The sequence below is a fragment of the Euprymna scolopes genome, chromosome 14 (assembly GCF_053919585.1).
Source record: "Euprymna scolopes isolate OS-2025 chromosome 14, ASM5391958v1, whole genome shotgun sequence".
Taxonomy (NCBI): domain Eukaryota; kingdom Metazoa; phylum Mollusca; class Cephalopoda; order Sepiida; family Sepiolidae; genus Euprymna; species Euprymna scolopes.
In genome coordinates this window covers 33,673,612-33,684,882 of record NC_136495.1, presented here as the reverse complement: position 1 = coordinate 33,684,882, position 11,271 = coordinate 33,673,612, and the positions used below count along the sequence as shown (strand labels likewise).

General features: G+C 31.1%; 1 protein-coding gene across 1 annotated transcript in view; it reads right to left on the bottom strand.

Moving 5' to 3' along the window:
- Positions 1 to 8,993, bottom strand: part of LOC145292937 (uncharacterized) — a 27,614-nt gene extending 18,621 nt beyond the window's left edge. Inside the window, exon 1 of the mRNA XM_080139107.1 lies at positions 8,772 to 8,993. The gene's annotated coding sequence lies outside the window, so the exon portion shown is untranslated. The remainder of the gene's footprint in view (positions 1 to 8,771) is intronic.
- Between the last annotated feature and the right edge of the window lie 2,278 nt (positions 8,994 to 11,271).

The window sequence follows — 11,271 nt, the reverse complement described above, 5'->3', positions numbered from 1 at the left end:
GGGTAGGAATAAATCCATCTGACACATATTGTTGTCTAGTTTTTGACCTTGAAACAGTAATATTACCAGCTCCTTACATCAATTGGCTTCATGCCTTGTCTGGAACTATTTCCATAAAAAAGAAAGTTGAATAGGAACAAGGGATTTCGAAGAAAAGAAACAACAGCTGAATATTCTTTTGAACTATTTTATTTATGCAAAAAAAAAAATTGTGAATTTTAAAAAGGTAAAAGTTCAAAGGAGGAGTTTGCGAACTTGGGCTTTCACGAAACTTATGCGTTATGAGAAACTCTCCTTTCAACAATTGCCTTATTGCTCAGGTTCCAATATGAAGAGTTATTTCTTCTATTTTTTCGTAGGTGTAAGGGAAACCATTTATATAACCGCTGTTTAATTCGAAAGCGTATAAAGTCGTCCTTCAATAGTTCAGTAGAAATTAATACGCTCTAGAATCTGATTAATTTTCAGTTGAAAAAGAGTTTAATGCCAATAATAGCTCTTTAATCTTAAACTAAATTCATAAAACACTATTCAAACTATAATTCTTCTACATTGAAACATTTTTCAAGTAAAAACCATAGATCTATACGATTTGAAAATTCTAATCCTGCTGATATACATACTACGATTGGATTTACTGATTGTACTCACGTTTCACCCAACTTCACTGTCTGGACCATGTTAATGTAATGTCTACATACATCATCCTACGTAGACTTCAAGTTTAATATCCTTTATATATATATATATATATATATATATATATATATACATATATATATATATATATACATATATATATATATATATATACATATATATATATATATATACATATATATATATATATATACATATATATATATATATATATATATATATATATATATATATATATATATATATATATATACTAGCAGGGGTGCCCGGCGTTGCTCGGGTGTTTGGAGGTGTATGCTGTGCAAAAAAAGCAAAAAAAAAAAACAAAAACAAAAAAATGTTACTTTTTTAAAACTTTGACCCCTATTGTGACCCCTTAAAATTTATTGTTTCGGGCTCAAATCACTTTAAGTTAGATCCAGGTTCAAGGAACCTATATCTAAAATTTCAAGTGTCTAGACCCAAAATTGTCGGAGGAGTTTGGTAGAGTTCTTAAAGGTCAAATCGTTGAAATTTGACCTCTTAACAGCCAAATTTCTGGCTGACACTCGGCACATCGATTTTCCCAAATCTCAGTACCCGGTATTTCAAATTTCGAGTCTATAGACTAAAAACTGACAGAGTTATTGCGTAGGGAAATTTACACAGACACACACACACACAGACACACAGACAGACAGACAGACAGACACGTTCACTTATATATATATATATATATATATATATATATATATATATATAATTCAAACACAGTAGTGTTTGAATGTATGGGTAAGTAGCAGTTTTAGTCATTTAGAACTGCTTTAAAGCTTCACCGCTCACTCATTTCTCGACCAAATTTAAAACAATTATTATAGTTTATAGATCACCTACTCCGCTACATTGTGAAAAATAAATTTTCAATTTTCGTTCAATAAAAGAAAAGTCATGGTGAATTTAGTGGTGTTCAAAATTGTAAAGATTCGTAAGGAGGTGAGCGACGTTTCTTATGACTGGTTTTCAATAGCAACCACGTCACTTCAACGAATAATGTTGCTACTAATTCATTGCTGTCGCGAAAAGAGAAGTAACAAGTGAAACAGAGAATGGAAGCAGACGAGTGCCGTACATTGTTATTACATATGTGTATTTTATGTTTATGGGGACAGAAAAATAAGACTGAATTTAAACAAAGAACCAGTGAATTTATTGGAAGCCTGCAAAAATCATGGATTAAAATAGAAAAATGCGAGCATGAAAATGAATATGGTTAAGATTAAACATGGAAAAGTAAAGGACTAGTTGTTAAAACTGGAAATGAAAAGGACAAGATATTCTAGTAAAAATAAGAATAAATTTATAACTTAAAATATTGCAGCATTAAGAATTGATTATATAATGTTAAATTGTCATTTTAAAAAATAATTCTCAATGCTGAAATATTTTAAGTTATAAAGTTATTCTTATTTTTACTAGAATATCTTGTCCTTTTCATTTCCAGTTTTAACAACTAGTCCTTTACTTTTCCATGTTTAATCTTAACCATATTAATTTTCATGCTCGCATTTTTCTATTGCAATATATATATATATATATATATATATATATATATATATATATATATATATATATATATATATATATATATAGTAAATTATAAAATATATATGGCGATTAAGCTACACAGAATATTCCACGTTTCATCCATGCTAGGATTCCTCAAGAGGAATCCTAGCATGGATGAAACGCGGAATATTCTGTGTAGCTTAATCGCCATATATATTTTATAACTTACTACCTACCTTTACATACGCATTGAGCACTGTTGAAGAAAATACTTAAACTTTACGCATAAATTTATACTTTCGTATATTAATTTATGTGACTAAACAAAGTAGTATATATATATATATATATATATATATATATATATATATATATATATATATATATATATATAATCTTTAGAATATTTCTTTCCTTATATTTTGAAACTTACGAATTGTGTGCTAACCAGCAAAATTATAGCTAATCTATATGAAAGTTATTTTGCTAACTGTTTTTTCTTCTGAAGAAAAGAGCCAGTCTTTGAAACTCCATGGAGTAAAGAAATAATTATCTTTATCCTTTGTTTGAATTTGCAAAATTTTAATTTCCTTTCACACACACACACACACACACACACACACACACACACACACACACACACACACACACACACACACACACACACACACACATAGTATAATATATATATATATATATATATATATATATATATATATATATATATATATATATATACTAGCACACCGCCCGGCGTTTCCTAGTTGTAAAATACGCTTAAATATGATATTTGAATTCATGCAGATTACGAAGTTATTAATATAGAGACAATTCTCTATTGGTTATTATATTGGATCTAATATATAGCAATGAGATCAAGACTAGAAATATATATGACATTGGTGCGATCAGTTAGAATCGAAACCAAAACATAAAAATTTTCACCCTTTGATGGTTGGTTGGTTATTTTTGTTTTACCGCATATCAAACCTTTTCGGGTTATATAATGCCGAATCCAAAGATAGATTTTTGATAGAATATATTTGTTGTTTTCAAGTCGGTTTCTATTCTACCCTTAGTTGGGACCCTAACAGGTACTACCACTCCGGATCAGAGTGGACCTGGAAGCAATGGTAATTAAAGGGTGGCTCCACACTCCCCAAACCCGCAAGCTGAGGCCTCACCACTGGATATAGTTTAAGGTCATATCCAGGACCTCGCCCTTTGAGACACACCCATATATATATATATATATATATATATATATATATATATATATATATATATATATATATATATATATATATATATATATATATATATATATATAAAAGGTAATATTAAATTCATTAAAAAATGAAGTAAAAGAAAACGGAAAGAAACCGAGTCATGTACATGCGAGTTGAGATCGAAATTAAAACTTAAAGACAAGGAGTAAAATATGATAACCATTAGGCCAGTTTGCCACGTTTAAAATATGTTTCAAACCCACTTATTCTCAACATAATATGTCATATGAACGATTCACGTATGCGCATTCGTAAAGCAGTTGACAAACAGATAAATATCCGATCTAGCCCCGTACCTATTTTTCATTTTTGACCCCTTAGCAGCCCCTTTTTCTAATGAAAACCGATTAAAAGGTTTTTCACGTACCTGAATATTGTATACACCAAGTTTCAAGTCTGTAGATAAAAATTCGTTGAGTATATAGGTTGAGAAATGTCCTCACACACATATATTCTCACTTCCATAGATATATATGTGTGTATATGTAACCATAAATTATTTTCATAATAAATAAGAATTTTTTAATAATCTAAAAACAACAAAACTTAATAGTATACTTTTTACTAAAGACTGTGCTTAAACAAATGTGAAAATTTTCCAGGGTCGCCGCGAGTTTTAATAATAATAATGCGGCCATTTTTTTTTCATGGCGAAGTTATTGTAAAGAAACCCTAATAAGACTGAGTAGTATAAGGTTTTCATTTATTTTCATAAAAGAAAGCAAACAACATGACGTTAGTCTACTAACCTTAACCGCAAAACACGTATTCGCGCTTCGCCCAACATCCGGCTAATAAGTGTGTCTTATTAAACAATTCAGCAACCGAGGATGAGGAAGCTGATATATGCCAGGTTCGGGGTCAACGACCCTGTAAACAAGATACGAAATAATTACTTGGATGACGTCATTTGTGAAAATCTTTCCTCGGATATGAGTACCGTTGTTATGACGTGTTAATTAATACAAATTAGAGAGAACCCTCGTGGAGTTTTACTTCATGTTTACTTCATGTTTACGTCAGTTCAATTCCAGTTGTTCTTTGTTTTAACTTGTATCCCCACAAGAACAAGGTTAGAAAGTTGGGTATTTAATACGAGGCAAATCCATGTTCCCTAAAAAGAGGCACTCTAGATTGGGGCAAAAATAAAAATCGCCTCAGTCTCGAGGATTTATAGTCCGTTCATAGGTTGAATTTTTCTAAGGGGGATAATTACATGAAAACACCCGGCGTCAAATTACGTAATGGAGAACAGATGCTACACTTTGGTCTTTGCCAAAAAGTCAAGAAGCCATAGAAATATTTTTGTGACTAGGCATTTTTAAACGAATGAATATTCACACACACACACACACACACACACACACACACACACACACACACACACACACACACACACACACACACACGCACGCACACACACACACACACACACACACACACAAAACGAATGAATGACAAAAGTCTATATTCCAAAGTTCATGATGTTGGCCATCTTATAATTTATTCCTCTGACGTTTACAATTCTTGACAGTATCTGTTTCGTAGCGCAAAATCAATCAATTATTATATAAATCATAATCCATTCATTATATTGCTCTATAATTAAATTAAGCTTCTTAAATAAGGATTGGTATATATTCTAAGGACATAAATATATTTTCACCGAAATATATATATATATATATATATATATATATATATATATATATATATATATTAATAAATAATTATCAATAATATTGTGGGGTCAGTGCTCGCGTTGACATTTATATAAAAGAAATATGTACCTATTTTAATTTATCAATAACAATGATATTGTAGGGTCGGCGTTCGTCTAGGTTCAGAGCGTCTAGTTTTTTTTTTTTTTATATAAATAGCATTTGCTTGCCTCTGTCTGTACGTGCGTGTGTATTCAACTAAAAGTCAGTCAAAAAATCATTTAATTTAATAAATGTTGAGGTAATTAATGCGTTGTTATGCTCCTGTGTTTGAATTTTCAGAAAATCTTTCGAAATTGTTTCGTAAATTACGCGATTGTTTCCCTTTGCCCTGGATCGAAGTCTTCCAAAGAAAATGAAAACCAAAAAAAGCTAAAGTGCAGAATAGCCAATAAAATTAGCCAGAAGTAGGAGTTTAAATTTCGAGGGATTGTTTTTCATCAACATTTAGTCTGAAACTCGAACTAAAATAAACTCAGATCAAAGTGAAACATCTGTTCTATTCTTTGTCGGAGAAGAGGAAATTCTTGTTCTTAGGCGGAATAGGGAGAGAGGAAAGATTAGGGAGCTGGCAAGTGGGAATGAAAGCGTGATGGAAGAGAGAATGCGAGATAGTGGTAAAGGAGGGAGGGGAGGGAAGGAAAATAAGGGAAGTAGGAAAGACAGAGAGAGTTGAGAGATAGAGAGAGGGCGGTGAAAAAGAGAGACTTTAAAATTCTTATTTTATTTTCCCTGCTCCCCGACAATACCGGGTAGCCATGCAAGTATTATTTTCAAATGTTATTATGATGTCATCGTTTTTACACAAGCAAAAAGCCGAAGAATATGTCGACCAATTAAAAAGAACAGCCAACAAAGAAATTGCCTTCCCGAACGAAACATCAGGATGTAACACTTATTTATTTGTATTTTTTGTTGTTACTTTTTTAAAAATTAGTTTTACAAATCTGGCGAGAGTTCACTATACACTTAAAGCGTAATTTACTGCATTAAAAAAAAACCTCATCATTTTGTTTTAGCTGAAGATGGAACATCCCCTCGGATGCCAGACACCCATTAGCTATCACAGATATAACAGCTGAAATATCATTTAAAGATTAATACCTCCTCTTTAAGTGCAATTGTTTACACCACCTTTGCACTTAGTTCACAGTGTATATTTGCCAGGTAGTTTTTGAAATTCTTTTTCATGAATCCGGTTGCTCATATAATTACTGGAATGGTGAGATCTTCATAAAATTTCAGTTTCTTTTCATGCCATACATTTTACCTTGGTGTTTCGTTACCCTCTTCATCTCAGCTCTGTTTGATCCAGCATCATCGGGAACAGAAATTTCGGATTTGTTTTACTATACACATAGGCTCGAAAAAGTTGTCAAAAAACAAATATATAACAAATAAATGTTATCAAACGCAAGATAAGTTGTTTTTCTACCTAACTGGATAATTTTTTAGCGTTTTTATTTAATGTAACATGTTTATTCAGCTCGAAAAACATACAGTGCTTACCGATGTATTTGATAATTACAAATGACTCCAAAATCTCTGTTGAACACGGTAAGTTTGGGAAAAGGAGTTAAAAATAAAAAAAAACTATACAAAATACTGTTAAAAACCTACTGAATATATGTCAGCTTATGTCACGGTAGCATATCTTGAGCGAGTTTCTAACAATATTTTGCATAGTTTTTGTTTATTTTTAACTCCTTTTCCCAAACTTACCGTGTTCATGTTCAACAGAGAGTCTGGCGCCATTTGTAATTTTCAAATACATCGGGAAGCACTGCATGTTTTCGAGCGGAAAATTCCAGAGTTCGATAGAAATAATCCCGAGTTCGACAAGATGCACCTGAAGAAGGTTGAAAGTTACATTAACCAAAATGTTGTGGATGTGACGGATGATGAGAACAGTAGTCCGAAGCATCAAAATAATACGAATAACCAATCCTTATCTAAAAAAATCTGAAACGTAATAAGACATGTGTTCGCTCTGGGTTTTTAGTCTCTGAGAACTCACTGACATTATTTCTTTATCTGCTTTAAAAAATGAACCTGATACACGTGCAATACTAATTTTTCGGCACCCTTACTTCCGGGTAAACTGTTTTGCAGGTCGTCTTGATTTCACTTTCATATATCCCTAACCCAGTGGTCCCCAACCAGCGTGCCACAGCACACTGATATATCGTGGAATGATTACTGATATGCCACCAAAAAAATATTCATAGAAGTTGTTATAGTCGAAAAACAACTTTCATATTATTATAAAAGGAGTTGTTTGTAATAATGGATAATTACACGTTATTACTAGAGCTGTGACAACAGAATATTCTTTTCATTCGTTTGACTCTCAAGTATATATCCAACACATTAAGACACAGTTAATCAACCGAGAACCACACCAGTCTATATAAATACATATAAGATATTAACGGATATATACTCAAGAGTCAAACAATGAAAAGAATATGATGTTGTCACAACCCTAATTATTACATACACTAGCAGAACACGTGGAAATCCCACGGAATGAGGGAATATATTGTATCAGCAAATATGTTTTGATAAAGCTGACATTTTTATAGATAGCACAACTTAGTTTCTTTGGACAGAACAACCAATAACATGCAGCAAATAGAAGTTTATTAATATTTCTAGGAAAATAGTATCCATTATATTTTAAATATAGAACTGACTCAAATGATATAAATTAATAAGTACTGATAAATACGCAGAAAATAATATTGTGCTACATAGTTCAATACAAATAATAATATTATATTGAAAGAGACAATCTTTGATTTACTTTTTCAGTCCAGAACTTTTTGGCAGATAATATTCTTTTTTGTTTTGTTTCTTTCGAATGTTACCTGTTGTAGGTAACGTTTTGCTGAATTCTTTTTTCGGGCGAAGAATTGCTTCACGTCGGCATTATCACGAGTTCCTTTATTTATTTATTTTTTTGTTATTTTATTGCGAAACGACTTTATGAGTAGAATGCATTCATTTTCTTTTTGTAATAGTTAAAAAGAAAAAGTTAAACAGCTCAATAGTATGCCACGAAAATTTTAAAAAGCTTCATAGTGTTCCGCGAACATGTTAAATAGCTCAATACCGTGCCGCGAAAATTTTAAAGAACTCAATAGCGTATTGTGAAAATTTAAAGAACTCAATAGAATATCGAGAAAATTTAAAGAGCTCTATAGCATGCCGCCGTATAAAAAAGTTGGGAACCACTAATGCCTATAAGCTACCAGGGATTGTAAGTAACTTTGGCACTTATCCAGTTTTACCCCAATGTTAAGAACTAAATTGAACTAAACATAGCACACGTTATACACCCTTACGCCTAGTAGATGTGTTTCAGTATTAATAATGATCGGCTTATTAGTTTAAGAGTGAATATAATGCATACAAATATATAAACACATGTACATACTTAACGTTATCTGGAATGGATAGAAATACAGATGATCGTTGTAATTGATACCTGGCAACGTTTGGTAAACACAAGTAAAATAATGGAGTTAAAGAACAAAACAAAACGATGACTTACCGTCGTTTTAGCCAAATGCGTAACTAACGTATCTTACGTTTTTGTTAAGATTTTTTTTAATAGACTTTTCTTTATATTGTTCTTTTTGATTATCCTGTTTAGAAAAGAAACCTTCGATGCTTTAAAAATCTTAGTCGTATGTTACATTCCAGTTTTTAAGATGTTCAAAGAAATGTTTTCCCATACAAGAAGTGTCACTTAAGACTCCTTGAGACTGAATACGGAAACTTAGCAGTCGACACGCAATATTTAAACTCTAGTGGGCGGGGCTTAAATTTCACTACGCGAAACCTGATTGGCTGGAGCACAGTATTGGGAAAATTATGATTACTCGTCTCTTAAAAACAATAAAATATATTTGTTTTAGCCTCGTTTCTTCAATAAGCAAACAAACAAAAAACAAACAAACAAACAAAATAAAAAAAATAAATACAAAAAAAAATAAATAAAAAAGAATGAAAATAAAAAAGATAACAATAACAACGTATTTTCTTAATCTTCAAAACGGTATCTAGAGACACCTGTTCTGTTATTCTTATTAAATCATAAACTTTTGTCAAAGTAAATTTAAATGAATCTAATAAAATAATAAAATATATAATTAAATTAATTGAGACCTCCGGACCAGCACATAAGCGCAATAAATGGCTCCCTCCAATAATTGCCTCCCTCACATAGTTAAAAAACAAACAAATAAGCCAACAATAAATTAACAAACCCTGCTATGTTAAAAATTCGGTTAAAATAAAACTTTACACGGCTGAAGTTATGGGTCTAGCTCTTCATTATCTACAAATAAAGCTAAGTTGTAGGTTCTGGTCCAAGATCCCCCCCGTTAATAAAATAAAATAAAATTAAATTAAAATTAAAAAGAAATGCATACGACGTACGTATCCGTAACGGAACGAAAATGTTACATTCCAAAAGCCACGTAAATTTATCAAGTAATTTTATTTTCTTGATTAAAGATGAACTTACTTGATAAATTTACGTGGATTTTGGAATATGACATTTTTGTTCCCTCACAAACACGTACATCATAGAGATTTCTTTATCAATTTTATTTTTATGAATAAGTGAGGATGGGCTGCTTCGCGTTGCCATCTTGAGGGGGAAAAAGGGAAATGATTCAACAGTAATTCAAACTGGCGTGATCAGTCTTGTAATGTCGACGATTTTCAAATATCGCTTAAAATCGTTTAAAAAAAAATTCTTTATAAAAATAAAGCTATTTAATCAATTAACATAATTTTTGGAATATAATATTTTCGTTCTGTCACGGGTACGTACATCATACATATTTTTCTGTAGTTTTGTTATTTGTAATATGAGTAGAATTCGGGACAACCACCATGTTTGTCGCTGTAACACAGTTAAACGGTTGATCAAAGAGCGAATCTAACTGCAGATTTGTAATTATCACCTTCTAGCCGATGCCCTTTTCAGTGTCGGAAATACTGGAGCCTTTTAAAAATCCTTATTAAAAATTAAACACGTGTAAAAATTACATCATAGAAACAAATGTTCCGCCATTTTTAGCGTTCGCTTTCCAGTTTAATATTTTCTGTTTTTATCCGATCGAACAAAATATTTATTATTGAAACTTTTCACTACGTGTAAGAAAAATGCATAAATAAACATATGAAAAATAGTTCAAGATGATTCTTTTTTAGTGAAATCATCGTACATATTTGACATTTTATAAAACATTTATTTTTTAAAATTAAAAATGGGGCATTTTATGTTTCTTTATCATTTTTAAAGTATTGACCTTTGGCACTTGCACAGTGTAATCAAGACATTAAAAAATGAAAATATTGAAAAAAGTTATACTGTACGTACTCGTTATGGAATAAAGTTTTCATAAAAAAATTCACTGAATTTGATCAAGTAGTTATTTTTTACAGAGGAAAATCAATTTTTAATGAGGTCGATCGTATCGTCGCTATTTGTCTATTTTAGGGAACGAGGAAGGGGGTGCTTTTAAATAAAAAAAATAGTTCAAATTGAAAACGGGATTAAAAAGGACAGAGAAACCCTGTAAAATAAGTGAAAAAACACACTAAAATTTTTATCTAGGCATTTTTTTCTGCCCATGTTTCAAATTTTGACAAACTTTAAACGGTGATTAGAGTTATCTCCCCTAGCGTCTTCCCATCATCCGCGAAAAACAAGATAGCCGTAACACGATCGATCTCATTAAAGTTTAATTTTCCTCTGTAAAAAAAGAACTACTTGATCAAATTAAACGATTTTTTTTGTATGAAAACTTTATTCCATAATGAGTACGTACAATATAATTTTAAAAAAAATATTTTCATTTTTTTTAATGTCTTGCTTAAACTGTAAAAGCACTTGACCGTTTTTAAAATCCATGTGCCGACGGTAAAACAAATGATTTATTTTGTATTCATACGCCGAACTCATAATCAATTTAAATGGATTTAAATAAAACAACATATTTACGTGTAAATAAGCGTTTGCAGGGAGTCCAAATATT